General features: G+C 40.6%; 1 pseudogene; it reads left to right on the forward strand.

The window, feature by feature from the left end:
• Positions 1-473: 473 nt before the first annotated feature.
• On the forward strand, positions 474-1,301 carry LOC138444632 (nucleophosmin pseudogene; annotated as a pseudogene).
• Positions 1,302-18,442: the final 17,141 nt, after the last annotated feature.

Genomic DNA, 18,442 nt, shown 5'->3' on the forward strand with positions numbered 1-18,442 from the left:
AATCTTGCTGCATATATATTACTGTACTATCTGTGCTGGTCAGGAAGCAACAGTTAGAACTGGACATGGAACAACAGACTGGTTCCAAATAGGAAAAGGAGTACGTCAAGGCTGTATATTGTCACCCTGCTTATTTAACTTATATGCAGAGTACATCATGAGAAACGCTGGGCTGGAAGAAGCACAAGCTGGAATCAAGATTGCCAGGAGAAATATCAATAACCTCAGATATGCAGATGACACCACCCTTATGGCAGAAAGTGAAGAGGAACTAAAAAGCCTCTTGATGAAAGTGAAAGAGGAGAGTGAAAAAGTTGGCTTAAAGCCCAACGTTCAGAAACAACTATGAATAACAAAACATGACTATATACAATTTTCAAATAATGACTGTTCTCCAGAACAGTAGTTGTTTATCTCTGTCCACCTTCTCTCCAACCAAACATGCACCATCAACCTCATGGAAAATTCAGTGAATGTGGGGATGGACACTGAGGTTCCAGAACTATCTTTTTGGTTGTGAACTAAAGGCCAAAGAAGATTATGATGAATATGAACAACAATTATCTTAAGAACAGTCAGTTCAAGGGCTAGTGCAAAGGGTGAATTGCACACTACTGAAGCAGAGGCAGTGAATTATGAAAGCAGACCATTTAAAGTAGCACTGGCAACTTTGAAAATGTCTATTCAGCCAACAGTTTCCTGTGAGAGCTTTGAAATCACACCACTCGGGATCTTACAGTTGAAGTGTGGTTTAGGGCTCGTGCATATTAGTGCACACACTTAGCAGCTATAAAGGGAGATACAGATTCAAAAGATGAAGAGGAGGAGGATGTGAAACTCTTAAGTATATCTGGAAAACCTTCCTTCCCCCAGAAGCGATATCAAGTTAACAGAAAAAAGTAAAACTTGCTGCTGCTGAAGATGACTACGATGTTGATTTTAGTAATAGGAAAGCTAAAGAAAAAAAAAAGCTCCAGTAAAGAAATCCATATAAGATACTCCAGGCAAAAATGCACAAAAAACAAACCAGAATAGAAAAAAACTCGAAAACTTCAACACCAAGATCAAAGGTCAAGAATTCTTTAAAAAAATAGGAAAGAACTCCTAAAACACTGAAAGAATCTAGTTTTGTAGAAGACATTAAAGCAAAAATACAAGCAAGTATAGAAAAAGACTGTTTGTTTCCCAGAGTGGAAGCCAACTTCATCAGCTATGTGAAGGATTATTTCCAGATGACTGGCCAGGAGTCTACTCAAGATCTCTGGCAGTGGAAGTGGAGGATGTCTCTTTTAAAAAAATAAGTTTAAATGGTTTATTAAAATTTTCCATCTAATTTCATTTCTGTAACAATTGACATCTGGCAGTCCTTTTCATAATGAAGAAAAGAACCGTCCCTACCATGTCTGATAAATGTTACCCAGGTTCCATTGCCAAGAGTGTGTTGTCCAAAATGCCTAGTTTAGTTTTTAAAGAAGGAACTCCACCCTTTGCTTGGGTTTAAGTACACATGAAATGTTATCATAGGGCATAGGTATAGTGGCAGTAAGACAAATGGAAATGGTGAGGAGACAAATATACACATGAAATAAACTCAAGATGTTGAATAAAAATTCAATCAATGTAATCACTAAATCATGTCCGACTCTTTGAAACCTCATGGACTAGAGCCTGCCAAGCTTCTCTGTCCATGGGATTTCCCAGACAGGAATACTGGGTTGGGTTGCCATTTCATTCTCCAGGGGATCTTCCCGACCCAGGAGTCAAATCTGATTTTCCTGTGGCTCTTGCATTTGCAGGCAGATTCTTTCCAACTGAGCCACCTTCAGTTCAGTTCAGTTCAGTCACTCAGTTGTGTCCAACTCTGAGACCCCATGAATCACAGCACGCCAGGCCTCCCTGTCCATCACTGACTCCTGGAGTTCACTCAGACTCACGTCCATCAAGTCAGTGATGCCATCCAGCCATCTCATCCTCTGTCATCCCCTTCTCCTCCTGCCCCCAATCCCTCCCAGCATCAGGGTCTTTTCCAATGAGTCAACGGTTCGCATGAGGTGGCCAAAGTACTGGAGTTTCAGCTTTAGCATCATTCCTTCCAAAGAAATCCCAGGGCTGATCTCCTTCAGAGTGGACTGGTTGGATTTCCTTGCAGTCACCTTGCTGCTGTTGCTGCTGCTAAGTCACTTCAGTCGTGTCCAACTCTGTGTGACCCCATAGACAGCAGCCCACCAGGCTCCCCAGTCCCTGGGATTCTCCAGGCAAGAACACTGGAATGGGTTGCCATTTCCTTCTCCAATGCATGAAAGTGATAAGTGAAATTGAAGTCGTTCAGTTGTGCCTGACTCTTAGCGACCCCATGGACTACAGCCTACCAGGCTCCTCTGTCCATGGGATTTTCCAAGCAAGAGTACTGGAGTGGGGTGCCATCGCCTTCTCCCACAGTCACTTTAGATAAATATAAATAATGATAGACACACAGAAAGTTGCAAAAATGGCACGCAGAATCCCACTAATCTTTTACACAGCTTCCATGGTGCCACCTTATATGACTGTAGTATAATATCAAAACCAGGGAACTGACATTGGTACCATACTGATAACTAGACTACAGTCTTCATTTGACTTTCACTTTTTGCCTGCTACTCAGTTGTGTGTGTACATGTGTGTGTGTGTTTATAAGCATACATAGTTCTATGAAATTTAAATCCCCAGAATAGAATTGTGTAACCACTACCAAGCCAGGACACAAAACTATTCCCTCACCACAAAGTGACTCTTTCTGTATACCCCATTGTAATCACACTCACCTTCTACCAAAGTCACTAATCTGTTCTCCATTTTCATTGCTTTGCCATTCCGAGAATGTTATATAAGTGGAATCATATAGTATGTAACCTTCAGAGACTGTCTTTTTCCATTAAGCATAATGCCCTTGAAATCCATCTCAGTTGATACATTATGTCAATAGTTTGTGTTTTTATGGTTGAGTAGTACCACTCCAGTACTCTTGCCTGGCAAATCCCATGGATGGAGGAGCCTGGTAGGCTGCAGTCCATGGGGTCGCTGAGGTCAGACACGATTGAGCGACTTCACTTTCCCTTTTCACTTTCATGCATTGGAGAAGGAAATGGCAACCCACTCCAGTGTTATTGCCTGGAGAATCCCAGGGACGAGGGAGCCTGGTGGGCTGCTGTCTATGGGGTCGCGCAGAGTCGGACATGACTGAAGCGACTTAGCAGTAACAGTATTCCATGATATGGACATACCAGTGACTGTTTAACCATTCACCCATTAAAGGACATTTGGGTTGTTCCCAATTTATGGCTACTACAATTAAAGCTGCTATGAACATTCATGCATACATATTTTGTCAATCTAAGTTTCCATTTCTCTGGGATGAATGCCCAGAGGTACAAATACTGGGTTACACAGTAGTGCACTGTTACTTTGAAGAAACTTCTATACATTCCCACCCGCATGTATGAGAGATTTGGCTGCTCTACATGCTCTCCAGTATTTAGTTTTACTGCTGTTTTTCATTTTAACCATCCTAGTATGGTGTAGTGATATCTCATTGGGTTTTTTTTTTTTTTTGGTATCAATAATTTGCTTTTCCTAAATGTTGCTGTTGTTCAGTTGCTAAGTCATGTCCAACTCCTTTGTGACCCCATGGACTGTAGCCCACCAGGCTCCTCTGTCCATGGATTTTCCCAGGCAAGAATATTAGGGTGGGTTGCCATTTCCTTCTCCAGGGGATATTCCTGACCCAGGGATCAAAGCCAGGTCTCTTGCATTGCAGGCGGATTCTTTGCTGCTGAGCCACCAGGCTCGATACAAAACAATTTAAGAGATGTCACATGAGAGTTCATTGATGGCCAAATTGTATGAACTATTTTTATCTTCCATTTTGGTGGGTTTTCGGTATTGACTTTATGTTAGAATCACCTGGGAAGCTTTAAAACCATCTCCAAGTCCAGACTTCACATACCTGCCTGCTAAGTCACTTCGGTCATGTTCAACTCTGTGCAAAGCTATGGACTGTTCAGTCATGTCCAGTTCTTTGTGACTCTATGAACTGTAGCCCACCAGGCTCCTCTGTCCATGGGATTCTCCAGGCAAGAGTACTGGAGTGTGGGTTGCCATGCCCTCCTCCAGGGGATCTTGCCAACCCAAGGATCGAACCCATGTCTCTTATGTCTCCTGCATTGGCAGGCAGATTTTTTACCACCAGCACCATCTGGGAAGCCCAAGTCCAGACTATACTTCAGACCAATTAAATTTGAATCTCTCAGGGCAAATCCAGGTATCGTTACTTATTTGTTAAAATTATCCAGATAATTATAATATGCAACCAAGGTTGAGAACTAATGTTAAATTTAATTTCTACGCAGACACCATAAATATAATCATAATTAAAGCTCTTTGCTGACTCTCTCATAAGCTATGTGCAGATAAAACCCAAGCTCACTGACCAGCCTCTCCAAATCTTGTTCCCTGCGTTATATCCAGCCCTAATAACCTCCACTTTCTCTCCACATTTTATGCTCTGATAGTAACAAATTTGGAGAAGGCAATGGCACCCCACTGCAGTACTCTTCCCTGGAAAATCCCATGGATGGAGGAGCCTGGTGGGCTATAGTCTATGGGGTCTCTAAGAGTTGGACACAACTGAACAACTTCACTTTTACTTTTCATTTTCATGCATTGGAGAAGGAAATGGCAACCCATCCAGTATTCTTGCTTTGAGAATCCCAGGGACGGGGGAGCCTGGTGGGCTGCCATCTATGGGGTCACACAGAGTTGGACATGACTCAAGTGACTTAGCAGCAGCAGGAGCAACAGTAACAAATTATTTGTAACTTGCCATGCAGTTAGAACCTGAGAATTTACTTTTTTTTTAATCAAAAGTTATAAATGATCCTGGGGCACAATAATATTTGAAAGGCACTATACTTCTACTAATTGCAAAGTGATTTGTTTATTACTGTATTCTTAATCTATTCATTCATCCAAAAGTATTAATTGAGGACCTTATATGTAGAAGTCACTGAAGAGAATAACTTAAGGTTCAGTGATGGAAAGTCCTGGCAGATAATTAAAAATATAACAAGTACCAGGGTGGGTAGGCACAGGGGTTTAAGGCGATTACAAGTGTGGCACCCCACCCTGGGATAGTAGGTATAGTTTGAGACTTGAAGGTAGAGTAGAATTTGCCAGGCAAAGAGGGACAGAGGAAAGAATATAGAGAAAAAAGCATATTTAAAAGTCAACAATAGAATAACATGCCTTGTTCAGAAAATTTTAAGATCTTTGGTATGGCTGGAGGACAAAGGAAAAGGAATAAACATAAACATCTAAATGCTCAAATATTTTAATCGTATTACTTTAATGTCTCTAATAAAGTAATATCAATAAATAAGAATCAATGGCTATGAAAGGGTGAAGTCATTTTTCTTAAGCAAACAGTAATTGCTAATTGCAGCCTCAAGGGCTTTTGAAGATTCACTTGGAAATAAACTTCACCTCAGTAAACTCTATTAACAGCATTTTTTTTTTTAAGCTTCTAACCCCGCCCAAGAGTCGTTGACCTCAACTTCAGGGTCAAGAGATTTGCTTCAGGCACTTATTTCAGACCCTAGATTTTATGGGAACTAAGTACTGTTTCTTAATCCAAGCGTTCATCTCTGCTGAAGGAAATTGCTCTGTTCTCTAAATGACACTAACACTTCACTTTTCAAATCCATGTCAGCTGTGTTGCTGAACAACTACAGCATATGTCATTCTGCTGCCTGAGTCAATGACTCAGAGAAGCTGCCCTTCCAGCAGTGTGTGTGTGTGTTTGGAGAGGCTGGAGGGGATTAAAATATAAGATCCCAATTGAAGCACTTTAAATTGCTAAAATTGCTGTAGTACTCCATTGGAACCAAAAGGTGATGAATTCTTCAACTGAACTGTTCAAAAAGGTATCAAGAACACTGAAAAGGAAAAGAAAGTAAGTAAAATTTCATTTTCAAAGGTTAACTTAAAAAAAAAAAAAAAGCAAGTCTCATCTCACTGGGGATCTTTGCCGTTCCAGAATGGGTTTAAGTTCACTTAGGGATATTTTAGTTTTATTTATGTTTTGGCAAAATTTATGAGCTGCAGATCATTTCCTGAAAACAAGACACTCATGCTGTCACTGCCAACACTGGAATAAGTTTCATTTTATCAAGCAAAATTATTCAGGCTCACCATTTTTAAAAAGAAAAAGATTTATCCCGGATGCTCAGAGGACTTTTCTTCTTCTGGAACTCTGAGAAGAATAAAGCCAAGGTGTCTACTTATGGGAGCAATTCTGCATCAGAAGACTCTGACCTGGGTGTCTTCACTGACCAACTATGAATGAGGACTTGCCGCTGCCGTCACAACAAAGCCTTAATTAAGAACCTTTCTGAACATGAGGCCATGTAGACAGACTAGCTATGGAGCAGATCTTCTGATAAATTTGAGGGTATTTCAAGAGCCCACAGAGCAGAACATCTGAAATCAGGGCTATCTTAGAAAATCTAAGCCATGTCAGCACTGTTCCCACCCTCAATCAATTTACCATATTCACCCTGTTGACATGGATGAAGACCAAACCAAAGAAATAAGAACATATGGTAAACATGGTTAAGAATACATATTTTCAACCAATTATGTTTTTTTTTTCACTGTCAGCAGTTATCAAATCCTTTGGAGGCTCAAAATGCTATAATGGAAGGGCATATCAAAAAGCCCCACTAGCCAGCCTCTCAAGCTCCTCATCTTTGCCACTTTATGTAATAAAACTAAAAACAACACACTCTCTTAACCAGAACTGAGGCTAGAGAGGGGTGTGTGTGTGTGTGTGTTGGGACAAGTCAGAGCTTGAATTCAACACTAAAGAGATTCTACCCATGTCATTATTAAATATCTTAAGCCAATATTATTGCATTTGTGACTGACCTCTTCAAAAGGTAACTCTGAGTGTGACAGGCCACCCCTTAGAATATCAACAGCCCTTGATACTTCCCTAAGGACAGCCTGAGAGTAGCAGGGTCTTTCTCTCCTGCCTTGAATCCATGTTTACCCAACTTTGGCCCTTTGGTTAATGGAGCATTCAATATGAAAATAAATAAAACCCTCCTCCAAATCACTGCCAGTGTTATGGCGATTGGTCTTCCCCAAACTCCTACACTGTGTGTCTCTTTCCCACTCATCCCCTGGGATGGGTGGGAAATTAAATAGGACGGGCAGAAGAGCAGCAAAAGTCAAACTAACTTTTTCCTCCTTTCCTCCCCACCCCCAGCTCCTTCCTTGAGTCTTTGTCCTCTGCCCTAAAAGTGTCTTGTTTTTTTCCCCTCTTGTCATCTGGCAGCCAAGAATATTGAATGCAGCTTAAAGAAATAACATCATATTATGGAAACATTCTTTTATTAAGACAGCTGACTACATATGTTAGTGCATGTACTCATTCTTTAGATTGCTATGCCATTTTAGGAGAGAGAGAGGATTTGGATGCAGTCTTCATGCTATTTTTTAAAATTTCATGTGCTGTGGAAAAAAAAAGTAAAGCTTGCCATTTTTCATTTTTGCAAGATTATGAGGATTAAGGAGTATTTTTTCCATCCCAAGATTTAACACGACTTTGAAAATTGCCCATTAACTCCCAATGAGATCTTGATATTGTAAAGCCTGACCAATCTTTAAAAAGCTAAAGCAAAATATAGCTAATTAACAAGGAAACAAAGATTCCTTTGAAAGAATGGCATGGTACATTTCCGGAGTCTGGCCCAGAGAAGATGAGAAAGGTGACCCTCAAACATTGGCAAGTTCAAGCCGTTAGGCACCATTGTCTTTCTGCAAATGTGCACTTTCCAGCTCACATATGAGACCCTGGCATGTTTATAAGCTGGCTGTTCCTTTCTTGACCTTCCCTCTCCTGTCTCTTTTATAACCCTTTCTCTTCTCTTCTATAGGAACTAAGCTGCAGGATGGTAAAAGGAAATGATTTCATTAGGGTGGAAAAGGAAAATGATAGAGCTTTAGTCCCAAATCTTGGAAGTCAAATGTGCTGTGTAAGAAAAACAGCTGCCTGCCAAGCCACCAGCTGAGTCTCCTTAAGCGGCAGAGCCTTGCTAAAGCAGATGCCCAAGGGAAGGAGCAGTGTAGGGTGGGGACAGGGAAGAGACAGAACCAAGATTTGCACCTTGGTTCCACGTTCACAATTCTCGCTATCCTACCGTCCTTTTCCTCTCTATTTGAGCAGGAGCAGTGCTCTCCAGAGATCTAGAGTGCTCTGCTGGCCGTCATAACTTCTCTCTCACAAACTGCAGGGAAAGTGAAAGGATTACTAATCTTCTCTGCCTTGGATTGCACAAAATGTCTATTTCTTAGATCATTGCTAAAGTTCACTCTGAAAACTAACCTAGAAATAGTTTTGAAAAGTAAGATGCTTTTAAAAACTTGGATCTAAGATTCCATCCCAAACCAGAAAAGCACAGTTAATCCTCAAGGGGGAAAATATTGCAAGATATATGCTTACTCTCACTGACTCTTGCTCATCCTGTTGAGCTTTATCTCCAGCATGCTTCAGAGAGGAGGAGATGCAGAATGTATTAAAATGGCCTGGGTTTTCAGTTCATGATCACACCCAAAATGGATGCTGGTGGGTTTCCCTACTTGCAGTGGGGGAAACTGGCTTCTCACTCCAGCCTCTGGGGGTCTCAGATTTGGGAACAGCTGTGAACTTCTTTAAATACCTATTTTATTAGTGTTTCTATTAATACTTTTGGATGGAAATCTTGGAAATCTCACATTTCTGTCCTCATAATGAGAGGATATTCAAATTATTTGTTTGACTGCGGGTCTTTTTTTTTTTTTTTTTTAATTAAAGTCCACCATCTGACCCACCTCTTTCCCTCTGTCATCTCACTTCCTTTCTAACTCTTTCTCAAGGGGAAGGCCTTGTCAAACTGATCTAGAAAACTGTAAGACATTGGCTGGGTGACAATTCACTAGGAAGTAGGGTCAATCTTCATCAGTAGACCCCAGTTCACTTGCATTTCTTATGGTCCTTCTAGAGAACAGATGTATCTGTTCTTTTCAACGTCCTTTGTCCATGAAACTATTAAGAGGGTGCCTTAAAATCTCTTGGCTGGGCACTACAAATACTACCCTATTCTATTTTATCACTAAGTCTTCACGATAATCCATGAGGTATGTACTAATATTATTTCCATTTTACAGATGGGAAGAATGAGTCTCAAAGAATGTCAGTAAGTACAAGTAGAGAGCATCTAAAAGGAGGCAGTCTCTTCAGCCCTTGCTCTTGACCTCTGAACTATGGGGCATTTCACCTTAAACTCTACTGCGGGACACTCTACATGGGTCCTGATACCCTGCCAAGGGTGCTCATGCCCAGTGCTCCCAAAATGGGGAGTGACTGGGGTGGGGCGGGGTCCTTCTACAGGCCATGGACAGCTATATTCTAAGCAAAGGCAGGAAGAAAGCTATGATCACCCACTCATTCCCATATGGGTTCTTGTTTTTTAACTTCATGAAAACCATCCTTCAGTCCTGCCATAACCATTCTTTCTCAGGGCAAGGCATATATCTGTAGACCACAGTTTTAGCCCCCAGTCTCCCATCAGTGGGTGACTGGACTCTTCTGTGTTTTCCTTGTCATGAGCAGCACTGCTGTGAACATTCTCAAGATCATGCCCTGTTGCACGTGTGTCGGTTTCTCCTAGGAATTCAGGGAGATGCGGAATAGCTGGGTCACATGTACGAGATGGTCTTTACATTTACTTTACATTTCCCCGGCAAGTGTAACTTCTAGTTCAGGTTCAAATGGGGACCCCATTCCACAGGAAAGTAGTTCCTCCAAAGATGTGAGTCAGGAGCCCTGCAGACTCTAGATTGTGGAAAATATCATAGCAACGAGCCTTAGGCCACAGATAGCTAGGGACTTTACTTACGGTGGTTTAGAAGGGCTCTGAGCTAACATTAGAACCACGTTAGGAAGATCTGTGTTTTCATGATGTCTTTTTATGATTGAATTGGAGTTTAGCAAACTATGTGTAGTTACTTTCATACTGTGTGGGCTCAGTCATTCTCAATAAATTCTTTTACTTGTTTGTTGCAAATATTCAAATTAAGGAGCTTCTCCAAGTATTGTTATTGCTACTTTTTGACCTGGGGGAGTGATATAAGTGCACTAACAAATATAGGAAGATTCTAGTATCTGAAGGGAGCAATCAGATAAGTCAGATATTGTTTCCAGATATTGCCTTACTGGCTTATGTGGGTATGCTACATTAAACCACCATTGTAGAGATACTTCTCCATGCCAGTTATATAGAACTGTTTTCATTTTCAAGAAAGAATCCAAATTCTGTATTTTTTAATCTCTGATTTTAATTTTTTTAAGTTTTCTCTCTTTTCCTTCCTGCCAAATTATTAGACATTGTTTCACTTTCTTTTATAATTATGCTTGCTTTTCCCCTTAAGAAATAGTTTTATAATCCACTGTGGGCTTAGAAACCACTAGCCAAACATGTTATCAATGTTGGTAATATAAGAGTAAACGAGGTCTGAGAGAGTCTCGAGAGGCTTTCTTCCAAGTAAAATGAATCTCATGGACTTAACTTCTACGGGTTAAAGACCTTTTTTGCTCACTTTCTTGTTCTCAGATGTGCTTTCAGTGGGAGAAGAAATTAAATGCCAAAATTCAAACTATTTATGATAATTGAGCAAAGGATTCAGATCACAGTTCAGATTCTATTTCAGTCCTGAAGTTTGATTTCTATGTGATTAAGTAAGAAATTTAATCATCCCAACCTCCCTCAGTTTATAGAACAAGAAAATGAAAATGGCCACCTCTCCTAAGGTAGAGAAAGGCTTAATTATCATCATGTACCTCTTTCTTCAGCTGGATAGCCTTGCCACAGCATAAGCACTATCCTAGTGAACTGAGATTACTTAGAGAATGTTGATCCCTGGTTAGAAAACGCTAGGAAAGTCCCAAGTTTCTAAGCCTTTCATTAGGCAAAGAGCCAAGTAGCTGAGATTTCCTAACAGATATTCCAACTGGTACAGAAACATCATACCAGGCCTGAAGGCAACTATTTTACATAGTTGAAGAGAAAAAAATCCAGAATATTGGGTATCTAGAAATCGAAGTTTGTCTTAAACCATTATAATAAAGTAGCATTGTACTGAAGTGGATCAAGTGAAAGAAAAAGGCAAGGAGATTGGTGCATTTATCCTTCTAATTATCTTTGACTAAAATTTGCCAAAGCAGATAGCAGCAAACTCAGTGTGGTATATTGCAAACATGATCACAAACTTGTCACTTTTGGCCAGTAGGGCATTAGCAAACTGGACCCAAGCAGAAGCGGAACTGACTCTTGCACACTGAGCATGCCTTTTTATTGTTCTGATAACCTGCCTCTACCGTGTAAAGAAGCCTAGACTAGCCTGCTAGAGAACACAAGAATTTTAAAGGCGAAGCAAGTTCCCCAGCTGACAGCCACCCAACCCCCTCAAAGTAGAGCCACCCATAGCTGACTTTAGACACATGAGTCTGAAATTCGAAAACAAATGCAAAGAACCATCCAGATGAGCCTAGCCTAAATTGCTAAGCCCCAAATCATACACCAAATAAATGGTGATTATTTTAAGCACTAAAATTTTGAGGTGGCTTGTTACTCCATAATAAACCATTGCTACGGTTGCTACCAGTTCTATTGAACGTCTATTTGTCCTTCTTTCTTGCTGTCAGGTTTCAAATCAGTCAAGTGATTTAGAGGATGGTGACCTAATCCCCTCCTCTAAGAATGAGTCTTGATTGATCTAGATTACTGATCTACTATCTTGCCATTTATGGTTTATTGTCGATGCCTTTGACATCTACAAGTTGCAAACAATCTATTCGCATTGACTGGTGAATAATGAAATCTGAGGGGGCAATCTGTTAGGAGATCTGTATGGCTATGAGACCTGGAATTGCTATGGCCCAAGGATAATCAGGAAATGGCAACCCACTCCAGTACTCTTGCCTAGAAAATCCCATGGACGGAGGAGCCTGGTGTCCATGGGGTTGCAAAGAGTTGGACACGACTGAGCAACTTCACTTCACAAGGATAATCAAGATACAGAGAAAACCAAGAGACTCACAGTAGCGCAGAGCTGGAGCTCTCACATCCTGTGCCTGTGGCCACAGCCCCTGCTTCTGGGCCTCTAGTGATGGGAGAACCTGAATTTCTCTATCGTCTATGCCAGTTTGAGTAGGGGTTTTCAGTTTCTTGCCTTCCTTGAATACTCACTCCCTGTACAGCAGAACATGCCAGCTAACAGCTAGAAATGCCACTTGAAATAAATATTTTACAGCTATTGCATAAAAACGTTTATCTTTTAACAAGAGAAACACATAACAAACAAAATATTTATTTTTCATGTTTCCACACACTTTGATTTTATTACATTCTGGAAATATTCTTTGATGTAAAAAGAAACAAAATTATGCTGGTGTAGCAGTGAGTACAGTTTTGGGAACATAATTTCAGAGCTACATATAGGCTTGGGTAGTTATAACCAAAGACAGTTCTAAGACCTAAAGAAAAATGTATTTATTCATCTGTTATCAAATAAACTGATAAATTTGGCCTTTATAAAGTGCTAACTATAATAATCTTGGAGCATAGTTTTTCTACTTGTGGATGGAAATAGTAGCTTTGAATAGAAATTAGTAAATACCATGTGAAAGACAGCCCTTTATAAACCCAAGTAAGACCAACTGAGAGGCAAAGTAAGATGTCTGCTGTTCCTGCTGCTAAGTCACTTCAGTTCTGTCTGACTCTGTGCAACCCCACAGATGGCAGCCCACCGGGCTCCTCTGTCCCTGAGATTCTCCAGGCAAGAACACTGGAGTGGGTTGCCATTTCCTTCTCCAATGCATGAAAGTGAAAAGTGAAAGTGAAGTCGCTCAGTCATGTCCAACTCTTTGTGACCCCATGGACTGTAGCCTACCAGGCTCCTCCATCCATGGGACTTTCCAGGAGTTGCCATTTCCTTCTGGACTGGGTTACCATTTCATTCTCCATAAGATGTCTGCTGACCACTTAAAAGAATTTTGAGCTAAGGAACACTGAATAAGTATGAAATTGTTTTTATCCATTTTTAAAAGCCTGTGCATCTGTGATTACCTATGTGTTGATATGGAACTTAAGTGCAACAAACTGCCAAATATTTATTTCTGGAATCAAAAATAATGTTAAGCAAGAGTCCACATCCACTCTGCATATAGCTTACTCCTGAATGAATTCAGTGAAATGACACATCAGATGCCTTTTATAGAGGATGATTTTTTTTCTCTCCATGCATTTGCCAAAATGCATTCCTTTACTTCCAGAGATTTCTCAATAGGTTTCTCTCGAAATGCTCCTTGGTCTAATTAGTGGAGAAATGCATGGGACCCAATACAAGGCTCTGAGAAGTATTGCTGTTTATTTTTTTTTAATTTTGTTTATCCTGTTATCTGTAAGATGATACTTTTTGAAATGCTTCAATATAATCTATTGACTTGGCAATATAAATAGGCAATGAGTTTCAAAAAGGTTACAGTAGTAAAAATTGTATAGATATGTTGAGGCTGGATGATTGGGAAAACAGCGGTTATTTTCATATGAAAGGAAGCATGAAGAAGGTTGCAGGTGTGGGGAAATGATGAGTTCCATTCTGAGCATACTGAGTTTGATGTGAAGACCCCTTTTGGGCTATAATTGTTCATTAGCTGGAAATTTAGGACTAGAGTTTACTAGACCAGGTTTCCCTGGCAGCTCAGATGGTAAAAAATCTGTCTACAATGCAGAAGACCTTGGTTCAATTCCCTGGGTAGAGAAGACTCCCCTGGAGTAGGGAATGGCACAGTCTAGTATTCTCATCGTGAGAATTCCATGGACAGACAATGGGGCTGCAGTTGGAAATGACTGAGCAACTAACACACACAAAGCTTACTAGAATGATCCTGACCAGAGATTAAGGTTTCATAGTCACATACAGAAGTAGCAATTAAAGTCAGGGCAACAGATTAAATCTGGGAAGGAGCTTATGAAAAAAGTAAAAAGCGTGCCAAAAGCAAAACATCTCACTGTATTTAGTGAGCCTGATCAGAGTCCATATCATTTCTGTCCTTTATTGTGGCCATCTTTACATGAAATGTTCCCTTGGTATTTCTAATTTTCTTGAAAAGATCTCTGGTCTTTCCCATTCTTTTGTGTTCCTCTATTTCTTTTCACTGATCACTGAGGAAGGCTTTCTTATCTCTCCTTGCTATTTTTTGGAACTCTGCATTCAAAGGAGTATATCTTTCCTTTTCTCCTTTGCCTTTAGCTTCTCTTCTTTTCTCAGCTATTTGTAAGACCTCCTCAGACAACCATTTTACCTTTTTGCATTTATTTTTCTTGGGGATTGTCTTGTTCACTGCCTCTTGTACAATGTCACGAACCTCTGTCCATAGTTCTTCAGACACTCTATCAGATCTGATCCCTGGAATCTATTTGTCACTTTCACTGTATAATCATAAGGGATTTAATTTAGGTCATACCTGAATGGTCTAGTGGTTTTCCCTACTTTCTTCAACTTCAATCTGAATTTGGAAATAAGGAGTTCATGATCTGAGCCAGTCACCTCCCGGTCTTATTTCTGCTAACTGTATAGAGTTTCTCCATCTATGGCTACAAAGAATATAATCATTCTGATTTCGGTATTGACCATTTGGTGATGTCCATGTGTAGAGTCTTCTCTTGTGTTGCTGGCAGAGGGTGTTGGCTATAACCAGTGTGTTCTCTTGGCAAAACTCTGTTAGCCTTTGCCCTGCTTCATTTTGTACTTCAAGGCCAAATTTATCTGTTACTCCAGGTATTCCCTGACTTCCTACTTTTGCATTCCAGGCAAGAATGGGGATAGCAGATCACCAGACCTGCCTCCTGAGAAATCTGTATGCAGATCAAGAAGCAACAGTTAGAACTGGACATTGAACAACAGACTGGTACCAAATTGGGAAAAGAGTATATCAAGGCTATATATTGTCACCCTGCTTACTTAATTTATATGCAGAGTACATCACACAAAATACTGGGCTGGATGAAGCACAAACTGGAATCAAGTTTGCCAGGAGAAATACTAGTAACCTCAGACATGCAGATGATACCAACCTTATGGCAGAAAGCAAAGAAGAACTAAAGAGCCTCTTGATGAAAGTGAAAGAGGAGAGTGAAAAAACTGGCTTAAAACTCAACATTTAGAAAACTAAGATCATAACATCCAGCCCCATCACTTCATGGCAAATAGATGGGGAAACAATGGAAACAGTGAGAGACTTTATTTTCTTGGGTTCCAAAATCACTGTAGATGGTGACTGCAGCCATGAAATTAAAACATGCTTGCTCCTTGGAAGAAAAGCTATGACCAACCTAGACAGCATATTAAAAAGCAGAGACATTACTTCACCAACAAAGGTCAGTCTAATCAAAGCTATTGTTTTTCCAGTAGTCATGGATGGATGTGAGAGTTGGACTATAAGGAAGGCTGAGCACTGAAGAATTGATGTTTTTGAACTGTGGTGTTGGACAAGACTCTTGAGAGTCCCTTGGACTGCAAGGAGATCAAACCAGTTCATCCTAAAGGAAATCAGCCCTGAATATTCATTGGAAGGACTGATGCTGAAGCTGAAACTCCAATAGTTTGGCCACCTGATGTGAAGAGCCAACTCATTAGAAAAGACCTGATGCTGGGAAAGATTGAAGGCAGGAGAAGGGCACGACAGAGGATGAGATGGTTGGATAGCATCACCAACTCGATGGACATGAGTTTGAGTAAACTCTGGGAGTTGGTGATGGGTAGGGAGGCCTGGCGTGCTGCAGTTCATGGGGTTGCAAAGAGTTGGATATGACTGAGTGACTTAACTGAATTGAACTGTTGGTAAGAACCTAAGCTTTATGGAAAAGGCTAAGAATTGAAGGAGTGCAGAGGAATGAATGGCCAATGAGCACTGTCTTGGTATGTCATTGATGAAAGGAATGAGAAAGATAGGTTGGTAATTTAGGCAGGAGAATAGAGGGAAAACTCACATTTTTAAAATGTAGGATGGCCTAAGCTTTTCTGTAGGCAAAGGAAGTGATTCCCGCTGTAAACTAAAAGGGAAATAGTTGATAAAGTAACATTTCAAAGAAGTAGGGGACTGAGGTCAGGAGCCTACTTGCAATTGATGTAAGACAAATTGATAAAGCCTTTTTAGAGAGCAATGTGACAATATCTATCAAAATTGTAAGCGTGAGTACCCTTTGATCTAGCAATTTCACTAACAAAATTCTGTCCCACAGAAAAACTATAGCAGGTGTGCAGGGATATTCATCATAATATTAATTGTAATAGCAAGAAATGGAGAACCTAAATGTCTTTCAATAAAGAAACTTCTAAATAAATCATTGTCACCCTGCTTATATGCAGAGTACATCATGAGAAACGCTGGACTGGAAGAAACACAAGCTGGAATCAAGATTGCCGGGAGAAATATCAATAACCTCAGATATGCAGATGACACCACCCTTATGGCAGAAAGTGAAGAGGAACTAAAAAGCCTCTTGATGAAAATGAAAGAGGAGAGTGAAAAAGTTGGCTTAAAGCTCAACATTCAGAAAATGAAGATCAGGGCATCCGGTCCCATCACTTCATGGGAAATAGATGGGGAAACAGTGGAAACAGTGTCAGACTTTATTTTGGGGGGGCTCCAAAATCACTGCAGGTGGTGACTGCAGCCATGAAATGAAAAGACGCTTACTCCTTGGAAGAAAAGTTATGACCAACCTAGATAGCATATTCAAGAGCAGAGACATTACTTTGCCGACTAAGGTCCGTCTAGTCAAGGCTATGGTTTTTCCAGTAGTCATGTATGGATGTGAGCGTTGGACTGTGAAGAAGGCTGAGTGCTGAAGAATTGATGCTTTTGAACTGTGGTGTTGGAGAAGACTCTTGAGAGTCCCTTGGACTGCAAGGAGATCCAACCAGTCCATTCTGAAGGAGATCAGCCCTGGGATTTCTTTGGAAGGAATGATGCTGAAGCTGAAACTCCAGTACTTTGGCCACCTCATGCGAAGAGTTGACTCATTGGAAAAGACTCTGATGCTGGGAGGGATTGGGGGCAGGAGGAGAAGGGGACGACAGAGGATGAGATGGCTGGATGGCATCACTGACTCGATGGACGTGAGTCTGAGTGAACTCCAGGAATTGGTGATGGACAAGGAGGCCTGGCGTGCTGCGATTCATGGGGTCACAAAGAGTCGAACATGACTGAGCAACTGAACTGAACTGAATAGCAAGAAATGGAGAACCTAAATGTCTTTCAATAAAGAAAATCTAAATAAATCATGGTAGACCTCTTCTACAGGATAACACACAGGCCTTAGAAACAATTAGATATATACATACATATGGAATGAAGCTGAAAAGTAATGAAGTTCAGTATCTTTCCACTGCACTGTGGAGTGGAAAGTGCATAGTTCTCCTGGAGCAAGAACCATGTCTGTTTGGTCAGCTTGTATACGCATACCCTAGCATAGAGCTTGATCCAGAGCAGGTGCTCAATAAATACTTGGTAAATGGAATGTTGATTTTAGAAACATGTTGCAGAGTAACATGTAAAATGCAAAAATAAACATGCTTAAAATATATGTGTGTGGGTTGGCGTGTGTGTAGGACAAAGTTCTGGAAGACTATTCAGCAAATTAGTTATCTTTGGGAAGTCGGGTTGGATGGGAAGTAGAGCAAGAGAAGTAAGTACATATAGTTATTTTATTGTGATTTTTATTTAAGTATTTAAGTTTTTATTTATTAATATTCATTTGGCTATGCTGTGGCTTAGTTTAGGCATACAAGATCTCCATTCTTTATTGCAGTATGTGGGATCTTTAGTTTCAGCATGCAAGCTCTTAGTTGCAGCATGTGGGATCTAGTTCCTCAGTCAAGGATTAACCCTGGGCCCCCTGCTTTGGGAGTACGGAGTCTTAGCCACTGGACCACCAGGAAAGTCCCTACACTATCATTTTAACCACTCCTGTATTTTCAAATTCTTAAATTCAAACATGGATTTCTTTCATAATTTCACTATGTCAAAAAAAGATACAAAAATCACTGGGGGAAAAGGAAAGAAGAGTGCAATAGAATGGACTAACCTTGAACAGGGTCAACCTCCCTCCCTGAAAGAACATTGAGCAAAGCCAATGTTACAGAAAGGAGGAGAAACTGAGGAGCCCAGTCATTTTTATCAATAAAGTAGGAGCCAGTGTCATCCCTAAGAGTGAGGGTGGTGGTAACTGGCATCTGAGAAAGATCGTGAAGGTTCGGAACATGGACTCTGTTTTAGAGCTGGGGAGGCATTGGAGAT

The sequence above is a fragment of the Ovis canadensis genome, chromosome 8 (assembly GCF_042477335.2).
Source record: "Ovis canadensis isolate MfBH-ARS-UI-01 breed Bighorn chromosome 8, ARS-UI_OviCan_v2, whole genome shotgun sequence".
Lineage (NCBI taxonomy): Eukaryota > Metazoa > Chordata > Mammalia > Artiodactyla > Bovidae > Ovis > Ovis canadensis.